The sequence below is a fragment of the Sciurus carolinensis genome, chromosome 6, assembly GCF_902686445.1.
Source record: "Sciurus carolinensis chromosome 6, mSciCar1.2, whole genome shotgun sequence".
In the NCBI taxonomy this organism is placed as follows: Eukaryota; Metazoa; Chordata; class Mammalia; order Rodentia; family Sciuridae; genus Sciurus; species Sciurus carolinensis.
This window is the reverse complement of record NC_062218.1, coordinates 109,295,782-109,321,908: the sequence shown is the minus strand read 5'-3', so window position 1 is coordinate 109,321,908 and position 26,127 is coordinate 109,295,782. Positions and strand designations below refer to the sequence as shown.

At 34.3% G+C, this 26,127-nt stretch overlaps 1 pseudogene; it reads right to left on the bottom strand.

Annotated features, from left to right (window-relative positions):
- Nucleotides 1–10,775: 10,775 nt before the first annotated feature.
- LOC124987728 (uncharacterized) lies at nucleotides 10,776–10,893 on the bottom strand (annotated as a pseudogene).
- Between the last annotated feature and the right edge of the window lie 15,234 nt (nucleotides 10,894–26,127).

The following is a 26,127-nucleotide window of genomic DNA, read 5'->3' as shown; positions in this document are numbered from 1 at the left end:
TGTGATATAGCCATACAATGGCAGTATACTTAAAAAATAATGAATGACTAATTCATTTAACAACATGATGATTCTCAAAATAATAATGCTTTATAAAACAAGAAATAAATACATATAACAATATAACAAATTATCCGAAGTAGTTAAATTATAAAAAGAAAAAGAAGCTGGGCATGGTGGCACACTCCTGTAATTTCAGGGCCTTGTGAGGCTGAGGCAGGTGAATCTCAAGTACAAAGTCAGTTTCAGCAACCTAGCAGGCCCTTAGCAAATTAGTGAGACCCTACCTCAAAATAAAATAAAAAAATAAAAAGTGAACGGCAAATGTGGCTCTCTGGTACAAAATAATAATAATAATTATAAAAAGAAATAAAAAGAAAAGGTTGTTTAACTTATGGTTTTATGCTCATGGTAATTAGTCCAAAATCAGGTGTCCTCACTGCTTTGGGTTTTTGGTGGGGGTGCCAGCTGGCAATGATGGAGAGTGTGTCAGAGCAAATCACTCACATCATGAGCCAGGAAATAGAAAGGGATTGGATAGGCTAGAGTCCCACAATCATGTGGGGTCACACCCCGAGGACCTGACGACCTAACTTAAAGCCTGACCTCCTACAGGTCATAGCACCTCTCAATAGCACAACTCTGAGACCTCAGCCCTTACACATGGACCTCTGGGGACAGTCAACATCCAAAGTGTAGCGGCTTCCATTTTATAGAAAAGTCCACAAAATGCAAGTGAATCTTCAGTGACAGAAAGCAGATAGAAAGAGATGGGCATCTTGGAAGAGCAGGAAAGAAAGATTTTTAAAAGACAAGAGAAAATATCTTAGGATGAAAACCATGGTCATTATTTTGAATATAGTGATAGTACCACAGGTTTATACATATATCGAAAATTGTATACTTTAGGAGCAATTGATTGTATATTTTCATTATACCCCAATACTATGTTAAAGTACAAAATAAATTCACTTGAATTAAAGGAAAACATCAAAAAACAGGAAAATTTTAACATTTAAATAAACAAAAACATTTTCATGATTTAAGGTTTTTTTAAAAAAATGCACAAAATAAAATCATAAAAGTGAAAGCTGGAAATTTTGGCTCTATTATTTTTAAACTGTAAAACAGAAATAACAATAAATTAAGCTATATTTTGGATAAAATATATCTATAATGAATTAAAAAATAAATAAAACCCAATTTGAAAATAGGAACAGAACATGAACAGCAAATTCATGAAACAAGAAACAAAAATGGTTAATAAAACATCTAAAAACATACTTATTCTCAATGGTAACCATTGCAATAGAAATTAAAATAACCAAGTTACTATTTGTACTTAAAATACTGATAAGAATTTTAAAATTCTTATTAAAGAAAATATTAACAAAGATATGGAATGACATGATATTTATATATTGCTGATGATTATTTAAATTTGCTTGACTATTTTGAAGTCAACATGTCTTTTTTTTATTTATTTATTTTTTATTTTTTTACATTTACATAGAGTAATGATGTTTATTTTATTTTTCCCCTCCCCCCACCCCTCCCACCCCTCCTTTCCCTCTACACAGTCCTTCTTTCCTTCATTCTTGCCGCTCTCCTTAGCCTAACTCTAAACCTAACCCTAAACCTAATGCTAGCCCCTCCCACCCCCCATTATATGTCCTCATCCGCTTATCAGCGAGATCATTTGTCCTTTAGTTTTTTGAGATTGGCTTATCTCACTTAGCATGATATTCTCCAATTTCGACCATTTGCCTACAAATGCCATAATTTTATCATTCTTCATTGCGGAGTAATATTCCATTGTATAAATATGCCACAGTTTCTTTATCCATTCATCAACTGAAGGGCATCTAGGTTGGTTCCACAATCTGGCTATGGTGAATTGAGCAGCAATGAACATTGATGTGGCTGTATCTCTGTAGTATGCTGATTTTAAGTCCTTTGGGTATAGGCCAAGGAGTGGGATAGCTGGGTCAAATGGTGTTTCCATTCCAAGCTTTCTGAGGAATCTCCACACTGCTTTCCAGAGTCTTTTGAATATAAAGATAACATTCTTTACAATCTAGCAAATTCACTACCAGGTATGTACCCTGGGAAAATTCTAGCATATGTGCACCAGAGCCATGCATGATTGCTGTTCTTTACAGTATCGTTTATAATACTGAAAACTATAAACAGCCCAATTATCCATCAAATGAACCTTTCTTATAATATATTACTATATATTAGTTGAATTGTCAGTTGATTTTTTTCCATCAAGGATCTTTTGGTGATATCTGCAGACAAAATGTTGTCACACCTGGAAGTGGAGGAAGTTCCATTGCTATGTTTATCAGTACAATAAGAGTGACCATCTTTTCAAGCATCTTTCAGTGATACAGGCCAGGGATGATACTAAACATACCACAGAGCATAAGACAGTTCTAACAAAGAATTTTCTGACACATATACCAATAATGCCAAAGTTCACAGACTAGTTTAAATGAATCAACTATACTTATGTGTATGAACAAGATTATATCATTAAAGCACACTATTAAGTACAAAAGACTAATGGCGGCAGATGGTAGCAGGACACCAAGCCCACCTGCCACCCCCGCAACTGCAGATTGGTGGAGGACTCTGTGCCTACCCAACATCAGTCACAGACAGTCGCCAGACACTGAGCCTGCTCAGCCCCCACCACAGATGGAGGCTGGACCCTGAGTCCATCCTCACTGTAGTTCCCCAGCTTCTTTGGAAGCCGGTGAACCATTTTGAATTATTCCTGAGGGCATGGCCACCATCACTGGACAGTCAGCCTCTTTCCTGAGACACCTACAGGAGACTGGAGGCCCTTTGACAGGGACCTCTATTTACTCACTTACATTCTACACCCATCCCCATCCTCTTCTTTCTCCACTAGAAATTCTTTAAATAATAATTGAACTCATCCTGTTCATTACAATAATGTTAATGTCTTTATAGGAACTATCTGATTCAGGGCTGCATTTTCTTTGTATTGGGTGCTTCTAATGTTGATCTCCCCTTCAAAGGAGAGGTACTGGAAAACTGCAGGGTCACAATAAGCCTGCAGAGGGGAAACTTCAACCTCAGTCTTCACTAATAGATTGGAATATACAGAAACAATATGAAAAAACAGGGGAAGAAAATGTCTCTAACAAACCAAGATGCTATTTTGATAGAATCCAATGACAGCATGGCAGTAGAAATGACAGAAAAAGAATTTAGAATCTGCACAATTAAAATGATCCATGAAGCAAAAAATGAGATAAGAGAGTAGATGCAGGCAACATATGATCACTCCAATAAACAAAGAGCAAATGAAGGAAGCAAAAGAACACTTCAATGAAGAGATAGAGATTCTGAAGAAAAACCCAACAGAAATACTTGAAATGAAAGAAACAATAAACCAAATTAAAAACTTAATAGAAAGCATCATTAATAGAATAGATCTCATGGAAGACAGAATCTCAGACAAGGAAGACAAAATATTTAATCTTGAAAATAAAGTTGAACAAACTGAGATGTTAAGAAACCATGAAAAAACCTCCAAGAATTATGGGATATCATGAAAAGATGAAATTTAAGAATTATTGGGATTGAGGAAAGCACAGAGATACAAACCAAAGGAATGAACAACCTGTTCAATGAAATAATATCAGGAAATTTCCCAAACCTGAAAATGAAAAGGAAAATCAAATGTAAGAGGCTTACAGAACACCAGGTGCATGAAATTACACCAGAGCCACACTAAGGCACATTATAATGAAAATACCTCATATACAAAATAAAGATAGGATTTTAAAGATTGTGAGAGAAAAGTGTCAGATTACTTATAAGGGGAAACCAATACAGATATCAGCATGTTTCTCAGCCCAGACCCTAAAAGCAAGAAGGGTCTGGAACAATATATTTAAAGCTCTGAAACAACATGAATGCCAACCACGAATAGTATACCCAGTAAAATTAACCTTCAGATTTGATGATGAAATAAAATCTTTCCACAATAAACAAAAGTTAAAAGAATTTATGAATAGAAAGACTGTGCTACAGAACATTCTCAGCAAAATATTTCAAGAGAAGGAAATGAAAAACAATACAAGTCAGCAAAGGGAGGAACTACCCTAAAGGAAAAGTCAATCAAAGGAGAAATCAAGTCAAGTGAAAAACCAAAAATAAGCCAAAATGACTAGGAATACAAATCATATCACAATAATAACCCTGAATGTTAATGACCTAAACTCAATAAACAAAAGACATAGACTGGCAGATTGATTAAAAAGAAAGACCCAACAATATGCTTCCTTCAAGAGACTTATCTCATAAAAAAAGACATTCACAGACTAAAGGTGAAAGGATGGGGAAAAATATACTATGCACATGGACTCAGTAGAAAAGCAGGGGTCTTCATCCTCATATCAGATAAAGTGGACGTTAAACATAAGTTTAGTCAGAAGGGATAAAGAAGGACATTTCATACTGCTTAAGGCAAGCATAAATCAGCAAGACCTAACAATTATAAATACCTGTGTCCCAAACAATGGAGCATCTATATACATCAAAGAAACCATTTTCAATTTTAAGAATCAAATAGACCAAAACATAATAATATTGGGGAACTTTTACACACTGCTCTCACCACTGGATAGATCCTCCAAACAAAAACAGAACAAAGAAACTATAGAACTAAATAATGCAATCAATGATATAGACTTAATGGACATTTTCAGAATATTTCATCCATCACCAAGTGAATATACTTTCTTCTCAGCAGCTCATGGATCCTTCTTCAAAATAGATCATATACTATGCCAAAAAGAAGCCATTAGTAACAACAAAAGCATAGAGATACTACCTTGTATCTTATCAGACCATAATTGAATGCAATTAGAAATCAATGATAAAATAACAAATAAAAATTACTCCTACACCTGGAGACTAAATAACATGTTATTGAATAATGCAATGATAACAGAAGACACCAGGGAAGAAATAAAAAAAAATTCTTAGAGGTAAATGAGAACAATGACACAGCATATCAAAATCTCTGAGACACTCTGAAAGCATTACTAAAAAGAAAGGTCATTGCATTAAACTCATACATTAAAAGAATAAAAAAGTCAACAACTAAATGACCTAACATTACATCTCAAAGTCCTAGAAAAAGAAGAACAGTTCAACACCAAAAATAGTAGAAGACAGGAAACAATTAAAATCAGAGCTGAAATCAATGAAATTGAAACAAGAGAAACAATTCAAAAAATTGACAAAACAAAAAGTTTGTTGTTAGAAAAAATAAACAAAATTGATAAACCCTTAGCCACACTAACAAAGAGGAGAGAGAAAACTCAAATTACTAGAATTCATGATGAAAAAGGAAAGATCACAACAGATACCATTGAAATACATAACATAATTAGAAGCTACTTTGAAAATCTGTACTCCAACAAAATAGAAAATATCAAAGACATTGACAAATTTTTAGAGACATAGGAACATCCCAAATTGAATCAGAAAGACATACACAATTTAAACAGATCAATTTCAAGCACCAAAACAGAAGAAGCCATCAAAAGTCTACAAACCAAGAAAAGCCCAGGACGAGATGGATTCTCAGTCGAATTCAACAAGACCTTTAACAAAGAAATAATATCAATACTCCTCAGGTATTCCAGGAAATAGAAATGGAGGGAACCCTTCCAAACTCATTCTATGAAGTTAGTATCACTCTGATACTAAAACCAGACAAAGATGCATCAAGGAAAAAAAACTTTAGACTAATATTGCTGATGAACATAGATGCAAAAATCCTTAACAAAATACTGGCAAATTGCATACAAAAATATATTAAAAAGATAGTGCACCATGATCAAGTGAGGTTTATCCCAGGGAAGGTTGGTTCAACATCCAGAAATCAATAAATCTAATTCATCACATAAATACACTTAAAGTTAAGAATATGATTATTTTAATAGATGCTGAAAAAGCATTTGATAAAATACAGCACTCCTTCATGTTCAAAACACTAGAAAAAACAGAAATAGTAGGAACATACCTCAACATTGTAAAGGCTATCTATGCTAACCCCATGGCCAACATTATTCTTAATGGAGAAAAACTGAAAGCATTCCCTCTAAAAATTGGAAGAAGGCAGGGATGCCCTCTTTCACCACTTCTATTCAGCATCGTCCTTGAAACACTAGCCAGAGCAATTAGACACACCAAAGAAATAAAGGGGTACGAATAGGAAAAGAAGAACTCAAGCTGTCACTATTTGCCCATGACATGATTCTATATTTAGAGGATCCAGAAAACTTCTAGAACTAATACATGAATTCAAAAAAGTAGCAGAATATAAAATCAATACATGTAAATCTAATGCATTTCTATTCAAAAGTGATGAATCCTCTAAAAGAGAAATTAAGAAAACCACTCCATTCATGATAGCCTCAAAAAAAAAAAAAATACTTGGGAATTAATCTAACAAAAGAGGTGAAAACTACAGAACACTAAGAAAAGAAATTGAAGAAAACCTTAGAAGATGGAAAGATCTCCCATGTTCTTGGATAGGCAGAATTAACATTGTCAAAATAGCCATTCCACCAAAGGCACTATACAGATTCAAGGCAATTCCAATTAAAATCCCAATGACATTCCTCATAGAAATAGAGAAAGCAATCATGAACTTCATCTGGAAGAATAAGAGACCTCAAATAGCCAAAACAATCCTGAGTAGGAAAAGTGAAGTAGGAGGTATCGCAATACCAGATCCTAAACTATACTACAGGGCAATAGTAACAAAAATGGCATGGTATTGGCACCAAATCGACAGGCAGACCAATGGTACAGAACAGAAGACACAGAGATGAACCCACATAAATACAGTCACCTCATACTAGACAAAGGAGTCAAAAACGTACAATAGAGAAAAGATAGCCCATTCAACAAATGGTGCTGAGAAAACTGGAAATCCAGATGCAGTAAAATGAAATTAAATTGCTGTCTCTCACCCTGAACAAAACTCAACTCAAAATGGGTCAAGGACTTAGGAATTAGACCAGAGACCCTTCACCAAATAAAAGACAAAATAGACCCAAATCTTCATCATGTTGACTTAGGATCAGACTTCCTTAACAAGACTCCCAAAGCACAAGAAATCAAAGAAAAAAATGAACAAATGGGATAGACTCACACTAAAAAGCGTTTTCTCAGCAAAAGATACAATCAATAATGTGAAAAGAGAGCCTACAAAATGGGAGAAAATCTTTTCCACATGCACTTCAGATAGAGCAGTTATCTCCAAAATTTATAAAGAACTAACAAAACTTTACACAAAAAATGCAAAGAATCCAATCAATAAATGGGCCAAGGAACTGGACAGACACTTTACAGAAGAAGATATACAGACAATTAATAAATATATGAAAAAGTGTTCAACATCTCTAGTAATTAGAGAAATGTAAATTAAAACAACTCTAAGATTTCATCTTACTCCAATTAGAATGGCTATTATTAAGAACACGAACAATAATAGATGTTGGCGTAGATGTGGGGGAAAAGGCACACTTTTACATTGCTGGTGGAGTTGCAAATTGGTACAGCCATTCTGGAAAGCAGTGTGGAGAATTCTCACAAAACTTGGAATGGACCCACCTTTTGACCCAGTTATTCCACTCCTCGGTTTATACACAAAGGACTTAAAATCAGCATACTACAGAAACGCAGCCACATCAATGTTTATAGCAGCTCAATTCACAATAGCTAGATTGTGGAACCAACTTAGATGCCCTTCAACAAATAAATGGATAAAGAAACTGTGGTGTATGTACACAATATAATATTATTCAACCATAAAGAATAATAATGTTATGGCATTTGCAGGTAAATGGATGGAGTTGGAGAATGTCTTGCTAACCAAAATAAGTCAATTCCAAAAAATGAAAGGCCAAATGTTTTCCCTGATAAGTGGATGATGATATATAATGGGGGTGTGGGGGGGAGTGAGAGAAGAATGGAGGAACTTTAGATTATGTAGAAGGAAATGAGAGGGAGGGGGGTATGAAAAATGGTGGAATGAAACAGACATCATTACCCTATGTACATGTATGATTACACGAATGGTATGAATCTACATCATGTACAACCATAGAAATGAAATGATGTACCCCATTTGTGTACAATGAATCAACATGCAATTTGTAAAAAAAATTAAAAGAAGACTAATGGTAAAATACAAATTTTATTATTACATATTTTTTAAAAATAGGCAAAGCAATGCCATATATCTTGTGTAATTATATATTTGTTGTAAATCTTAAAAATATGCGTGAAATCAAACACATTAGCACATAAGCCATTAGCAGGAACTTACTTTAATAACGTGAGAGAGTAAAATAATGTTTTCAGCCTTTAAAAAAAGTATCTGCAGTAAAAATGACAATATATCTACTTTTGTTAGATATGAATAGTAAGTCCTTAAAACATTACAAAACTGTATCTTTACTATTTTTGAAATCTTTATAATACCATTTCTACTGTTAAAAAACAAAGACATATGTATTGAATTCACAGGTTAAATTTTTAGAAAAGAAGTATCTCTAAAAAAGCATCAAAGAAATGAAATAGATTAAAATCAAAGGAAAAGAATCAGATAAAAAAGACTTTTCAATACTTAAAGAGTAGAATCATTCAATAGATCCAAGATAATGTTTTTAGAAAGATGTAAATAAAGTATTGCTAAATTAAATCAAGAGCAAAAGAAGCAAGGATACAGTGATGGTATATTTGAAGTAGGAAGAGAACACCAGCATCATAAAAGGCGATTATCGAAATTAAAACACCTAGCAAAGAATATGAACATTTTACAGAAAAGGAAATAAGCATGCTATAACATTAGCTTTAGGATAGAGTGAGAATAATGTTAATAACCTATAGCATGCATTCAGTTAGTAATTGGAAAAATGCACAAAGCAATTAAATACTACATAATCATTAAAATGATGTTATAATGTTTAGAAACAGGTTTTCTAAAAATACAGGGACAGCACTTACATCATTAAATTGTTTTATTCTTTTTTTGCTACTGGAGACTGAACCCAAGGACACTTAACCATTGGCACATTCCCAGCTTTTTTCTCTTTATTATTATTTTTTTTATTTTGAGACCAGACTCATATATGTGCCTCATGCCTTGCTGAGTTGCTGAGGCTGGTTTTGATTCCTGCCTCAGTCTCCCAAGTCTCAGGATTACAGGTGAATGCTAAGACACCTGGCTCATTAAAAATTTTCACAGTGGCCTGATCTTAAGTATATTAATAATTATTTTAAAAGTTTAAAAGCAAATGTACTTAAGTGCAAACTATATCTATCTATCTGTAATAAGACCATGATTGCTTTTTCTCCTCCACTTCTTTTTAAGTTTTTGCACTGTGCACTATATTTTTAAAAATGTAAAGCTGAATTTTCAGCCCTCCTAGGCAATGCTGTTTTACTATAATTAACATTATCTTTATCCTGAATTGTATAAAATTATTAAACTAATTATTATGACACATTAAGGGGGAATCTTATATTGAACTCTTTAATTATGATTCAAATGTTAATCTGTGAAATAATGAACATCCTGATGCTCCCAAATTAGCAACAAAATATATGACATGTTCACTACAAAACATGAAATTGTAAGTATGGGTTGGGGTTGTAGCTCCGGGGTAGAACTTGACAGGCACATGCGAGGCCCTGGGTTCAATCTTCAGCACCACATAAAAATAATAAATAAATAAATATAATAAAGAGATTGTGTCCATCAACAACTAAAAAAAAATTTTAAAAACATAAAATTGTAAGTAATGGAAAAAATCCATCTTCCAAGACAGACAATCACTTGCATTGAGCAGCAGAAAATGACCTCTGGTTCTCTCAGAGACCAAACCTTGTGATTGAAACTAAGACTCCTACTCAGTGACTCAAGCAGCAAGGATGACTTTAATCACAGCTGGAGCTCACTGATATAAGGACCAGTGATGTTACAGAAGCTATTTTGAGGCAAGAGCAAATTGCTCTCTGAGGAGCATGAAAACTTTGCCTATTCCACACTGAATTTCCACAGTCCTGAAAAATAAAGAGCTGGACAATGGACAAAAATCATGCTACTTATGACAGATCCAGTGTGAATCACTAGAAAAGATTCCTTAAGTTTACCATTCATTTTTCTGGAAAAGTGCTCATCACTAAAAACTATTAAGAAAGAATTTCCCATTTATTGAAACTATCACAATCAGTTGCTTGGTATGGATGTTTGCTTTGATTCAAAATCAGTCACCCATTTGCTCTTCAGAAATTGTTCTACCCTCAATTTTTGGCCAGGCTTCATATTAATTATTTTATCACCAAACCACATGTGTATCCTTCACTGTACCCGTTACTTTTGGCAATCTAATAATATATGTGTCCCATGCTCAACACAAAGCTTATCTCTGTTCATCTCCTCTCCTAGTCTTTCTTCTCCTCTGTACTCCTCCTTTGCCACCCACTTCTTTCTTCACAATTTTTTTGGAGGGAAGGTACTGGGAATTGAACTCAGGGGCACTTGATCACTGAGTCACATCCTCAGCCCTATTTTGTATTTTATTGAGAGACAGGGTCTCACCGGTTGCTTAGCACTTTGTCACTGCTTAGGCTGGCTTTGAACTTGTGACCTGCCAGTCTCAGCCTCCCAAGCTGCTGGGATTACAGGCATGTGCCACTGGCACTGGGCACTTAACTGTAGACTTACAGATTTACTGGGCATTTACAGTGTTCCATACATTTTTCAATTAGCAACAACCATGCCTCAGATAAACCTCATTGGCTATGATACTGCCACTGTGCGAAGCTGTTCCATACATTTTTCTAAGTGCTTCCATTAATTTAATTCTCTGATTTAACACTACCAACAATCTTATGAAGTAAGCATATTTTTTCCTCCCTTTGAAGTGGAGGTGTGGAGGCCCTTGTCCCGGCGGGTCACACAGGTGGCAGATAGAGTTGAGTTGAACCAGGATTTCTCCTGTGGAGGAGAAGCCTGCTTGCAGTGAAGTGGTGTCGTCATTTCTGTTGTTCTGGTTGCATTTGTTTTTGCCTTTTTTCTTGTTTTTGCTCCCTGATTCCATGATTTTTATGCCCAAAATACTAATGAGTACACCTGATTACTTTTTTAAAAAAAGCTACAGACGGTGTGTCTTCGAATGTGTTTGATCCCCATCTAAACTATATGCTCAAGCCTCAATCCTGAAGTCACCATCCTCAGGTTGGTTCAGGAGTCTTCTGTTTAAAACTTCGTGTGTTGCATCATCTCTCATTTCCTTCATCATAGACACAATAACAATCCTCACAACCACATAGGGATTTAGGGCCAATAGGCCCGGACCACACTCACTTTGTCAAGTGAAGACTTGTTGAAGTCAGCAAGACTTCAACATGTAGTGTCCACTGTTGGTGCCCTGTAAGTGCTACATTCTGAGTTACCCTACCAAACTTACAGGAGTCACCCATCTTATAAAGTTCAGGTGTCAAATGCCTAACTAGCTTGACTCTTAGTAGGGTGATGATGTTAAGCATTAAGGGAGGGAAAAGAAGACACAGAAGAGACAATTCCTATTCTTAGGTCATTTTCTTCTCCAACACTTGGCACTGTAGTAGCATATGTGTTTTTCACTTTAGCCATACAGGTGAGTAAACATCACGTTGTGGTTTAAATTTGCATTTGACTAAAAACTAATGAGGTTGAACACTTATTTCATGTGTTCATTGCTGTTTGAATTTGAATAGATTCATCATAGATTCTTTTATAAAATGTCTGTTCAGAAAATTTACCCATTGAATTCTTTGACATCGATTTTTAGTAATTTTTACATATTCTGGATATGACACATACATTCTAGATGTAATAAACAAGTAACATATTTTTCCACCATGTGCTTTGCCTTTTTGCTCCCTTAAGGAATATCTTTTGATGTCATTAAGTTAATTAAGAATGAAGGTTTTTAATTGTAAATGTCCAGGTTATTTTTCTGCCTGCATATTTCTTTTGTGTCCTATTCTTAAAAATAGATCCCAAAGTCTTCCTATGTTTTCTTTCTAAAATGTCACTTTGCCTTTTGTATTTAAAAACATAATCCACCTGAAATTGATCAATGTGTATGATATAAAGAAATGACTATGTTCATTTTCTTTCATATATTTATTGAGTTGACTCAACGAAATTTATTTAAAAGCTTCTCTTTCCCCACAGCTCTACAGTGTCACCTTTGTAACAAGCTAAGAGGTCATATGTGTGTTTTTAGGCCAGGGCTTCTGGAGTATTCTTGTCAAAGATACGTAATCTCAATCTTGTAAAAACATCAGACAAATAAACAGTAGGGGATATCCTACAAAATAACTGCCTTGTATTCTTCAAAAGCGTTGAGGTCATGAAAAATAAGGAAAAACTCAGAAACTACACAGATTGAGGGAGACTGAGGGGACATGACAACTAGATACAATGTGAGATCTTGAAGCAGAGAAAGGATGTCTGTGGAAAAAACTGGTGAAGTCTGGGTTAGGCTGACAGCTTAGTTAAGACTGTTTTACTGATGCTAATTTCTTGGTTTGGATCACTGTGTTGTGGTTGTGCAAGATGTTAACATTAGCTATGCTGAGTGAAGAATACACAGGGATCTCTGTTCTGCTATTTAACATTTCAATTAGTCTAAAATAAAAAAGGAATAATAAAAGTTCATGTGGGTTGGGGATGTAACTCAGTGCCAGAGTGCATGCCTAGCATGCTCCAAGCCCTGGGTTTAATCCTCAGCACTGCCCCACAAAGAAGCTAATGTGTTCATCACTTACCTTTTAAAATCTGTCAGAATTATGCTCAACTTTTGTTATTATTATTTTTCTGAATATTAATTCTTTTTACATCGGTTTTTGTTCTTACTATTGTTTTTCCAAAACAATTCTGGTATATCTATTTTCTTGTAATAAAAACAGTAGTTCTACTAACCCTACTTTTATCCCAAGCTTCTATCACATGGTCAAAGTTTAGAAACAACCCCCAACACACACACACACACACACACACACACACACATTTTGCAGAGAAAAGAATGTGTACAAAATGCAGCAGGAGATGTAGTCCTGTATGTAGCATAACTTACATCCTTTGTAGTTAATCATATTTCTTTTTCTGGAGGATATAAATTCTGTTAATTTCTGATATTAGTAAATATCTCAAGAATGTCTCTACATGTGAATCATTTTTCATTCATCTCATTCTTTTAATCTGAAGGTTTGTGTTTTCCTTCACTTAGTTAAAGTTGTAAATTATATTCTAACCTTCTTACATTATGTATTCTGCTCTATGAATTCATCTTATTCTCAACTTAAATTTATTATGTCGATTGCTATTGTTTCTGTTATCATCTTTTATTCTTGTTTCTTTTTCATTACATTCTATTTTTTAATAACTAAAACTCAAACTAGACTTGTTTATTTTCTGCATAATCCATTTTCCCTTTGGAAATATTTGTTCTTTTTGTTATGGTGCTTTATTTCTCATTCATTATTCTTCTCTGGTGATTCTTGTTCAAATTACTAATGGATCATAGTGTTACTGTTCTAGAAAACAAATAGGGTTTTCCTCCCCTCCCAGAGAGGATTCTATGCCATACTCCTCTGGATAGAGTTGGGTTCCAGGTGGACTTCTCCAATGGAAGGTCATCTTAGGGTGCATATGCCAGGAGTACCATGTCAGATGGAGCACTTTCTGAATTACAGAGTGAGGAAGTCTTTTTCTGAGTGCATCATTATCCACATTGGGAGCCATTAACGAAGAACCCTCAGGTGCCTCATTTAAGGGTAAGTCATTCATTGGAGAGTCTAGAGATAAGGGTATGGGAATAGAGTTAGGTAGGGCAGGGGGCAGAGGGACAGGAGGCCTGTAGACTTACTGATTTAACCATCATTCAGAGGCTATCTGCCAATGTCTGCTTTCTGTGCCTTTTCTAACTTCTGGACCCATATTCATAATTGGAATTCTGCTTAAAAGAGCAGCTGTCACCTCTGCCATGGCTCTACCTTCCACTGCTTGGCTTTACCTGCAAGCCTTCTTTAAGTCAGTTTTTTCTTCCATAAAAATATTAAAAATCATTTCAACAATTACTTCCTTCCAATCTCCTTGCTATTATAGGTTGTTTTTTGTTTTGTTTTGTTTTTGTATTTACATGAAGTCTCTTCAAGGGGCTTACAGAAAAGTGAAAATAAAAGTGTGGCCATTCTGATATATAAAAAATGAAGCTTTTCTGTATGCATTTTAAACCCAATCTCAAATTTTCAGATACATATATTATGTGCAATGTACTATAGGCTGAAGCAATAAATAATGTAAAAAAGGATTATAACATCATGAAAGCACAGAATATCAAGAATTCTAATGAAAGAATAAGAAAACAAAAAATATTAAGAAAATGAATCACATAAATGAAACATGAATCATAGATTAAAATATAGAGGGGACAAAACAGGTTTTTGTTTTTCATTTGTGAAACTGGGGATTAAACCCAGGGACACTTAACCACTGAGCCACATCTCCATTCCTTTATTATATTTTATTTAGAGATGGGGTCTCACTGAGTTGCTTAGTTCACTTTTATTTTTTTTAAAATGTATTATTCATAGTCTCTAGAACATGCTGCAGACGGTCATAAACTGATCCTAAGGCAAGTATAATTCCTTGTTACATCATCCTCCAACAGAGGTCACTACAAACAGGACTCATGTGCCCTGAGTGAGCAGAGCCAGGGAGGAAATACCTTTCCATTCATGATCTCTTGCAACTTAACTTGTTGAAGGAAATAAATAAATGGGAGTTTTGCCAGCTTTTGAATATATATTGGTCATTCTCTTGGTTTTGCCAACATTCCAAACCCAGGAATGTGTTGATCTTGAGATACTGTCACCCATAATAATATACATCAGTGCTATAGGTTAAGTACCTTTAGAATAACAAGTATTTCAACTTAAGTATTAGGCTGTTCAGATGACAGAAATACTTCATTTAAATATGATTAATTGGATGAGATGTGGACAAGAAGAAGTTTCCCAAAATGCTATCCAGGGATGGATCTCACATCTAAACACACACATATAAGAAATGGAGTTTAGAATAAGTCACTAATAATTAATAAGAATTTGTGCTTCAATAATTTTCATTGAAATTATACAAAAATATTTAGTCCCCAAATCAGCATTAGTTAATTAATGTAAATGCTTTGACCAGAGCATTATTGAGATTTATAATGATCCTTTAAAAATTCTTTATGAACAATATCAACATTTAATGGCTTTGTGAATCTTGTTAATATTTCTAGCCAGTGACTGGCCTTCTACGATCTCTGCCAAACTAAGATTCACAATGACCACTGGGGCTGCAGCAAATATAATTTCAGATTTTGAATTATTTCTGTGACATATAAATCACTGAGTAAATTTTAAATTGTTATTTTGCTTGGTTTTAAAAATTTATTATCATAACTCAGTTTAGGTCTGGTGGTTTGCTAAAGTTAGAAAAGAAAGACAAAGCAACAAAAAAGAAGACTTCCAGTGCTAACTTTTAAAAAGAAAAGAGTAAATACTCCTATGTTGTCAAATTACTAATTTCAAATCTTAAGGAAAAATATCAATTTTTATCAAGTATTGTCAATTTTCTATTAAAATGTATGGGATTACATAGTGAAAATTTTAAAAAATACTGATATTTTATGCAACTTAAATTTTATAATAAGATGTAGTAATACTCTATTTTTTAAGTTTCACAAGAAACCTATTAGGTAAGTGTAAATATATATATCCTACATAGGCAGAAACAAAGTTTAAATAATAAGAATCACACCTGAGTTTCAAAATCATGGAATTTTTTTACCCCTTAACCATAAAAATATTTTCCATTATATGAAAGTTATCTTTGTATTGAATATCATACAATATATATAAATATATAAATATATCAATATATCACATAAATATATCACAAAATGCTTGGTTTTTCAGCCCCATCTAAATGTTTGATACAGCTTCAGATGACTTTCTATATGCTGCCAGGAAGTAATAATTGGAGAATAAGATTTGTTTTGTGGAATTATTGTTAATATGGTTCATGCTACAAGTAACTAGTTATCCTTAAATTACTCCTCTGTCAATAATACCAACTCAAGCCTTTATTTGTGGTTTTCATTCTTTGACTTGCAGATGTAATACTAAGCAACTCCCTCATGCACCTTGTGGTTATCTATGGTCGCCTTTTCTAGTACTATCATTTTTCTCATTCTATCAGGAATCAGACCTCAAAAAATGAAACAATTTATCCATGCCACAGAAAACCTCTTTTATTGTGGAAAATGCAACATTTGTTATTGGACTTTTTCAGATATGGACTTTATAATGACTTGGATCTGGAATGTCTCCCCAAAGACTCATGTGTTGAAGGTTTATTCCCTAAAGCAGCAATGTTCTGAGGTGGATATTTGGGGAAGTGATTGGATTGTGAGGATTATGACATCAACTGATTGATCTGTTGAAGAATAAATAGCTAATTGGAATTTTAGGGAGGGATAATGTAGGGGGTAATGTCTAGTATAGGAACTAGGTCACTGGAGGCATGCCCTGGAAGTGTATTTCTTGTCCTTGAGTCTCTTTATCTCAATCTCTTTGCTTTCTGGCTGCCACGAGTGAGTAACTTTGTTCTACCATGTCTTTTCACTATGATGTTATGCATAACCTCAAACCCAAAGCAAGGAAGTCAACTGACTATGGGCAGAAATCTCTGAAACCATGAATCAAAATAATTTCGTCTTCCTCTAAGTCATTTTTGTCATATATTTTGTCACAATGACAAAAAACTGATAATGAAGACTTCTGAAATAATTTGGACTGTTGAATTACAAACCTTAAATCAAATCTATGTTGGGGATACAGGAATAATAACAAAAGTCTTGACATTTGTAGGCATTCCTCAAGTCTGTCCACGTGAAGTAAACTTCTACCTCAGTAAGAAAAACTAGTCTTTTCCATATATTTTTTAATTTGCTCTTCTTAGATATACTTAACAGTAGATTGTATTTTAACATATTATGCACACATAGTATTTCATATAACTTTTTTAAGAAATGTGTCTTTCTCACTGAAATCCCTCTACCTAAAGTATATAAAGAAATAAACAATGTAGAATATCTGAACTTGACTACTTGGTAAAGATCTCAACATTCAATCATCTTTATAAGGTTTTTATAAAAAATCTCCTCAGGACAAATTATTTCAAGATAATCTGATAAATATGTTCACCATATTTTCTTCCAGATTGCTTCCCCACACATACAAGGAAAGTATTCTCTCCCTTGTATGACCATAGAAAAACCTTCCTTTAAAAATTTCCCATTTTTATCTCTGGAAAATATTATGAGCTAAAACAAAATTCTCAAGGTCTTTTGACATGTACTTTTAAACAGAACACTATTTTTTTTATGGTGTGGTCCTCTCTTCTTCTTTGTGAGACTTCAACCTAGGATTATGGGTCCAGATAAATTGCACTATCCTATGCAAGCAGACTTTCTCTAAATAGCAGCAAAGATAGCACTACAAAGTTCCAGGAAATTAATTATTTTTTTAGTACTCTTGAGATCTGGGAAAGAAAGTTAACTTCAACTCTTTAGTAATCAAAATAATTCCTGGAAAAAAACCCTGCGATTGGCCTTACCTGGGTCCTGCCCTTCTGGACTGAACGTGTGGGGATAGATTACTCCCTTGATTTGGGTCTCACTATGACTTCTGTTGCAAAGTTAGGCAAGACTGTGATAGTCCAGCCAGTTGGAAGAGGAGATGTTTTCATAAGGAATAAAGGAATTATTTTACAGAAAGAGAAAATGGGGACTGAAGAGGCAAAAACAGTTTTTATACTTTACACACACATTTTTTTAAGAGCCAATGAGTGTCATCCTATATAAGAAGTCATCATGACCTAGTCCCTTGAGATACCTAAGAAACATGTTTATGTAAACAGTTATCACAGTTTAGTGTCCTCTTCTGTGGGTTGGTCTGTCTTCCCTACTGAACTATAATTCCTTGAGATCAGAGCCCATATCTTAGCCACTTACATATGCTAAATGCAAATGTGTTAATCACAGATAAGTCCTAAAATTGTTTGTCATATTTGTAACATAAAAAGCAGAGTTCTGTCTTCTATGCTTGCACCTGCTCAAAAAAGAAAATGTGTGAACAATTGCTTTATCTCTGAAAAATCCTTTGTAGAAATATGATTCAAATATTATGATGATTTTGGCTTTAAGCTATAGATGATATGAAGCATATTTCTTTATCTTTTGTAGAATAGCTCCTGATGACACAGTCCATTACGCTGATCAATGTCCTTACTTAAAAAGTTATTTGAAAGCGTATTTAAGATCTGACAGTGAAAATTACTCTTCAAATTCATTGTTAATACAAAATATGTCTCTCCTTTATCTGGTGTATTTCCTTCTGCTAGATAATGAAAATTCAGTAGTGCCTATTCCCATTTTGCCTAGACTATCAAAAACAAATAGATAAAATTGAAGCATAATTGCCTTTGCCTAATTTAGGATATTTTTTTCTGGTGTAATTGCTTCCTAATCTAGGTCTCCAGTTGTGTATGAAAAGCAACCAGGTTACTTGTTTAAAATGTATGTCAGTAGTAAACACTCCTTTAGATTCTGATACTACCAACTATTACCTTGTGTATTTTGTACTTTGATTAATTCACAAATTAATAGTAAATATACATGCCTAAATTTAATTCCTAGGAATCGATAGGAACAAAGTACATTTCCAAATGATCAGAGGGAAAAAGAAGAAATAATGGGGAAAATCAAAATGGCAAGATAGAGGTAGATTGCAGATGTCAGTTCCTCTACAGTTTGGAATCAAAGCAACAAGAAAACAACTCATCAGAAAGGTGGGTGAGAGAGGGAATGCACTGAGACACAATATTAGATTGTTAGACATTTAGACTTGGAAATTCAGGTTATCACAACAGAAAGCAGGAAAGAATTGATACCTCCAAACTTGCACCTATACCAAGGTCTGTGAGAAGACATCAACGAGAGAAAGAAAGAGAGACAAAGCTGACAAGATTCCTTCAGAAACCAGAAAAGAAAATCAGAATGAGTCAAACTGGGGCCGTGGCTGCAAAGAAATGCTTTCCTTTTCTCAATTTGTTGTTGGTGAACTGTTGTGGGCAACCATTTTGTAAAGTGCTTGTCTATACTTATGGCTTTAAAAAGGACTGAATTCCTTCAGCTTCATCTCACTTAGAGATACGAGCAAATATTATCTCAGGGAATGCCTCAGAAGGAAACCATCTGAGTAATTTGTGAGTGGGGAGGTTAAGAGCTGAAAGCTGTTGACCCCCTCCCTTCATTTGGCAATGGGAGTTGAATGGAGCACAGCGCCTGACACTTTCTGAGAGGGTGGCACCTAGGGAGCAGTACCTGTGCTCTGTGCTGTCCCTCTGCCATGGTCTACCACCAATGACTACGAGGGAGAGCACAGGCCTACCACAACTCCACATGGTTTTATATCCCTCAGCAGGATATATCAAGTGCACAGATTCATCTGGTGATGTTCAGAGTCACCTTGAATTCAGCAGAGAATGGCAAAGCTAATCGGTTTTGAAGCCCTAGGCACATGTAGCAATTCTACAGAAGGGCACACAAGGCTGCAGTCCCTGCCAAGGAAAAATCTGGCTTCTGGGCAACAGATAATCCAGTGTTGTTTCCTCTGACCCTCCAGAAAGCTACTAAGTTCCCAGGCATGTCAAGGAACTGCAGGAGCCAACTTGGTTTGTGAAAGAGGCCAGAATGAGGCGTAAGTGGATAAGTGCCAGGACTAGAGTCCTAGGGCAGTTTTTGATGCAGAATGATGAGTTACTGAGGGAAAAATAAATATCTCCTCAACCCAGCACAGAAACCATACTGCAGTCACTCCCTCCAGACCTAGAGAAACAGAGAGGAAAAGCTGAGGAGACAGCCTTCTGCTACACCTACAACACTTGACAGAATCCAAATCTGGGAGACCAAGTAAGAAATCTCTTCATATCAAATATCTTAACAGAGAGTAATTTTAGACTCTTTAAGGTTAAAAAGATTACCTGGTATTATCTTTGGTCCTGATTTAATTGGTCTTACCATTATTTGATAGTGTATACTTTAATCCAGTTTTAATTATTTTTTGATGTTTTAATTGGATTTATTCTTTATTTTTTCTTCATTATTTCTGCACTCTTATTCTATTCTCACATTTTCTGCTTCTGTCTTTCTCTCCCACCCTCTTTTTTGTTTTGCTGCTGCTTTCCTTTCTTTCCATGACCTATATAATTTAATCATAATTTCACTTACATTGATACCAAAATTTTCAATCTATCCTAGAGTATTATTCCCATTTCCCATTTTTTTTGACTAGCAGAGTGGATGAGAATATTTTAGACTGGTTTCGTGTTTTTTTAAGTATATGAACCACTCTCAAATGGTTGTAGTTATCAGTGATTAGTACCTTATCTTAAAGCAGTGTGAGGATTGATGATAACATTATGCTCATGTCGAGTGGGTACTTTGAAACTCAGATATACACCAGTGTGGGACACATAAAGAAAAAGGAGCTCAATAGAATGAACTGTGAATAATGGTGTAAAAAAATCTCAACACATTAATATAGAAAACATGAGAAAATAAGGTAATAAGACATCTGCAAGATATCACAACACTCCAATGACTGAATTCATAGATAATGAAGTGGAGGAAATACTGGACAAAGAACTCAAAGAGTTGGTTAATAAAATGATCAATGAATTAAAAGAAGATTTAAGGAATTAACTCAGGGGGAACACAGAATATTTGGAAGGGCATTTCCATAGAGATATTCTGAAAAGAAATCAAACTGAAATATTGGAAATGAAAAATAAAACAACTAATTACACTTAAAAACTCAGTGGAGAGCCTCACCAACAGACAAATCAAACAGAAAAAATAATCTGAGGACTCAAAGACAAGATGGAGCAATTAGAATTTTCAGGCACTAATAAAGAATTAAAAGCAAGAACTTATGAACAGACAATACAGAAGTTCTGAATCCTGAGATTAAAATTAGAAGGACAAACATAAGATGCATAGGTCTTGAAGAAGGAGAGGAAGTACAGACAAATTACATAGAAAACTTCATAGCAAAATCATAAAAGAAATATTCCATAATCTTGGGATTGGGTAAAACATGCAGGTACTGGGGGTATTTAAAACTTCAATATCTCTCTAAAATAATATACTTCATATACCTCTCCATAATTATGCTAAATGTAAATGGTCTTTATTTTACAATTAAAAAATAGATTGGCAGATTGTATCAAAAAACAATATCCAACTTATATTGTCTCCTAGAAACATCTCACAAAAACATTCAGAGACTGAAAATGAATGAATGAAAAATTATATAGCATGAAAATGGAGTCTTAAAACATGGAGGAGTAGCTATTTTCACAGATGAGTTCAAGCCAAAATTAGTCAAAAGAGACAATGGTCATTACATGTTGATAAAGAAAGCAATACTACAAGAAGATAAATGATTATTAATACTTTTGTCCCCATTACTGGTGCATTCAATTTCAAAAAACAAATATTATTCATTATAAAGGGGCTTATAAGTCCCAATACAATATTGGGGACTCCACTAAATCACTCTAACAAATACAGAACTCATCCAGATAGAAAATCAACAAAGACACATCAGATTTAAACTGTACTATTGATCATATAGACTTCAAAGATGTCTATAAAGTATTTTATCTGATGAAAACTGAGTACACATTCTTTTCAGCTGCATGTGGAACTTCCTCCAAAGTTGACCTTATATTAGGCCATAAAGCAAAATTTTGCAAGTAAAGAAAATTGAATTGATCTTTTGTATTTTTACATATCATAATGGAATAAAATTAGAAATCAACGCCAAGAAAAACTACAGAAACTATATAAATATATGGAAATTGAACAAGACACTCTTGAATGATGAGTCTGCTCACTGAAGAAATTAGGGAAGAAATTTTAAAATTTGTAGAATTAAACCAAAACGGAAACACACACATCAGAATCTATGGGACACAAAAGAGATTGTTCTAAGAGGAAAGTTTATAGCTAATGGTGCCTACATTAAAAAAAGATATCACAAATAAATAAACTAATGATGCATCTCAAAGTCTTAAAGAAGAAAGAAAAAAAAATTACCAAAACTAGTAGAAGGAAAGACATAATAAAGCTCAGATCCAAAATAATGAAATAGAAACTAGAATAATACAAAGGATTAATGAGACAAAGACTTTGTTCCTTGAAAAGATTAAAAAAAAAATTATGAGCCCTTAGTTAGACTTATTAAGAAAGAAGAAGACCCAAATTAATGAAAAGATAAAAGTAGAAATATTGAAAGACACAATTGAAATTCAGAGTATCACAAATGTCTCTTTTTAAAACTTATATTCCAAAAAGTTGGAAAATATAGAAGAAATGGATAAATTTCTAACCTCAGATGACCTACTAATGCTGAACAAAGAGGATATTGAAAACCTAAACACACCAATAACAATCAATGAAATTGAAGCAGTAGTAAAACGCCTCCCAACCAAGAAAAGTCAAATAGCAGATGGATCCACAGATGACTTCTACCAGATATTTAAACAACTAATACCCTTTTCTCAAAATATTCCATGAAATAGAAAGGGGAGGAATGCTTCCAATAACATTCTACAAAGCCAGGTTCATCCTGATATCAAAACCTGATAAGAATACTTCAAGGAAATGAAACTACAAGTCAACACTACTGATGAACATAGATTCAAAAATCCTTAATGAAATATTACCCAATTAACTTAACAATATATTAAAAAGATCTTAACCCCTGATCAAGTTGGTTTCATTCCAGGGATGAAAGCATGGTTCAACACATATCAATAAATGCAATACACCACATAAACAGAACCAAGGACAAAATTCATAAAATCATCTCAATAGAGGCAGAGAAAACTTTGGCAAAATTCAACAAACCTTCATGATAAAAAATTTCAAAGTAACTAGGGATAAAAGGAACTTATCTCAACATTATAAAAGCTGTATATGAGAAACCCAAAGTTAGCATCATACTGAATGGGAAAAATTGCAAACATTTCCTCTAAAATCAGGAATAAGGCAAGGAAGTCCACTCTGACCTTCCTATTCAATATAGTACTTGAAATCTGAGCCTGAAAAATTAGGCAAGAGGAAGAAATAAAGGGAATACAAATAGAAAAAGAAGTCCAATTATCCCTGTTTGCAGATGATCTGATACTATAATTAAAAGATACTAAAGTTCCACCAAAAGACTTTTAGAACTGATAAAAAATATAGCAAAGCAGTAATATGCAAATTAAACACACAAATATTCATAGTTTTTCTACACAGCAATAGTAAATCTACTGAGAAAAAAATTAGGGGATCAATTTCATTAACAATAGTTTCAAAATATATATACCCAGGAAAAAATCTAACGAAGGAGGTAAAAGACCTATATTATTGAAATTACAAAATATTTAAAAAGGTGTTAAAGAAGACACTAGAAGATGGAAATATCTCCCATGTTCATGAGTAGGTAGAATTAATATTGTTAAAGTGGCCATACTTCCAAAAGTGATCTACAGATTCAATGTAATCCCCATCAATATATCAATGATATTCTTCACAGAACTAGAAAAAACAATCCTAAAAATCATATGGAAGAACATAGGACTTACAAGAGTTAAAACAATTCAGAGGGAGGAGGGAATAAAAATGGACGAATCATAATATCTGATTTCAATTTATATTATAGAGCCAGAGTAACAAAAATAGCTTGGTACTGGCAAAATCAAACCAAAACAAAACAACAACAACAAAAACCAGACTTGTATAAGAATAGAATAGAGAGACGACAAACCCACAGAGTTATGGTCATCTGATTCTTCACAAAGAGGTAAAAAATATGGTAGAGAAGACAGCCTCTTTAACCAATTGTGCTGGCAAAGTGGACATCCACACTTAGAAGAGTGAGTCCAGATCCCTCTCTCTCCTTCTGTACAAAAGACAATATAAAATGAATCAAAGACCTAGGCATAAAAGCTGAAATTTTACAAGAAAAAAAAAAACAAACATGACACTCTTGAACTTATAGGCAACAACATCCTGAATGGGTCTCCAATAGGTAAAGAAATAATAAGAATTGACACTTGGAAATATTAGGACAAAAACTGCACACTTAATTCCCTAATAGTAAGGAAATAATAATAAGAATTGCATCAAAACAAAGCAAAGGAAAAATTTATAGTGAATAGACAGGAATTCATAAGCTGCTGGTGGGAATGGAAATTAATGCAGCCTCTATGGAAATCAGAATGGATTTTGTTTTAATCAGCTTTTCATTGCTGTGACTAAAAGATCTGATCAGAACAATTTTAAAGGAGGAAAAGCTTATTTGAGGGCTCACAGTTTCACAGGTCTTAGACCATAGAAGTCCATTCCTCAGAGCTGGAGGTGAGCCTGAACATCATGGTGGTCGGGAAGCGGGGAATATGGCAAAGGGAAGCAGCTCATATTGCCATCAGGAAGCAGAGAAAGAGACTCCACTCCCCAGATACAAAATATATATCCCATAGCCAGGTCCTCAATTAACCACTTTCTCCAGCCACACCCCACCTGCATCCAGATAGCACTCAGTTATTCCCTTCAGGGATTAATTCACTGATTAGGTTAAAACTGTCACAACCCTCTGAACTTGCTTGCATTTCTCCTCTGAACTTTCTTTCATTGTCTCACACTTGAGTTTTTGGGGTACACCTCACATTTAAGCCATAACAGCTTTTCCTCAATAAACTAAAAATTGAACTACCAGATGATGTAACTACAACATTCCTTTGATACTTAACCAAAATAATTCAAGTCAGTATGCTACCATGTTTATCATAGCAATTCGCAACACTAAATTATGGAATTGGCCTAGGTGTCCATCAACAAATAAATGGATAAAGATTTGGTATACATACAAAATGGAGTCTTACTCAGCCATAAATCAGAATGAAATTAAGGCACTTTCAGAAAAATGGATGGAACTGCAGAGCATCATATTAAATAAAGTGAGCCAGACTCAGAGATTCTTTTTTTTTCATGTGGAAGCTAGTAGTGTTTGTTTTTTTTTTTTTTTCATGTGAAAGCTAGTAGTGTTTTTTTATGTGGAAGCTAGTAGTGTTCTGTCCAGCGGAACTGGCACGGAGAAAGGAGACACCACTAATCTTTAGTTTGATGAGATTTATTGCGTCTTCTCTGTTTCTCTGTCTCCTTTGTTTCTCTCTCTCTCTTCCTTCTTCTTCTCTCTCCCTCTCTCCTCCCCCAGGCTCCTAACTTATCAGCCAATTATAGCAGCCACTGCAGCAACAGCAATGGCTATAATAGCTGAGATACCAAAATCTCTTTTTGCTCTCACAGGTAGGAAATTCCACTCACTATGACTTAAGGTCACTGGGACTGGAATAAATTTAGGAATCCTGGCAATCACAGCCAGAGGAAATAATGAAGCATTCCAACAACTAGATACATAAAACTCTTGGTTAGTGCAGTTAAGGACCTCAGTATCATCATCATTGTTATTAGTAATGTTAATATTAAACTTAGAACTGTTAGATGGAATGAACACAAACAGAGATGTGACACACACAGGAGTAGGGGGGAAAGATTGATTAAAGGAAGAGTAATTGGCCATGCACCCTGTATAACTATAAGCAGGGGTAAAGACTCCCTTTATATAGGCTTGCATTATTCTGCACCTTTGTGAAGAGATAGAAAGACTGACTCCCTGTATCAAACTAATCAGACTAATGTCCATACAAGCAGACGCACTACAAAGAGACCACATGGAAAGAGGAGAATAGTCATCGGTAGCAAAATCAGTATCTAAAGCAGCATATCTATATGATGCATTTGCATTTTTAAATATTTCATTAACAGTTTCCCAATCTATGGCAAA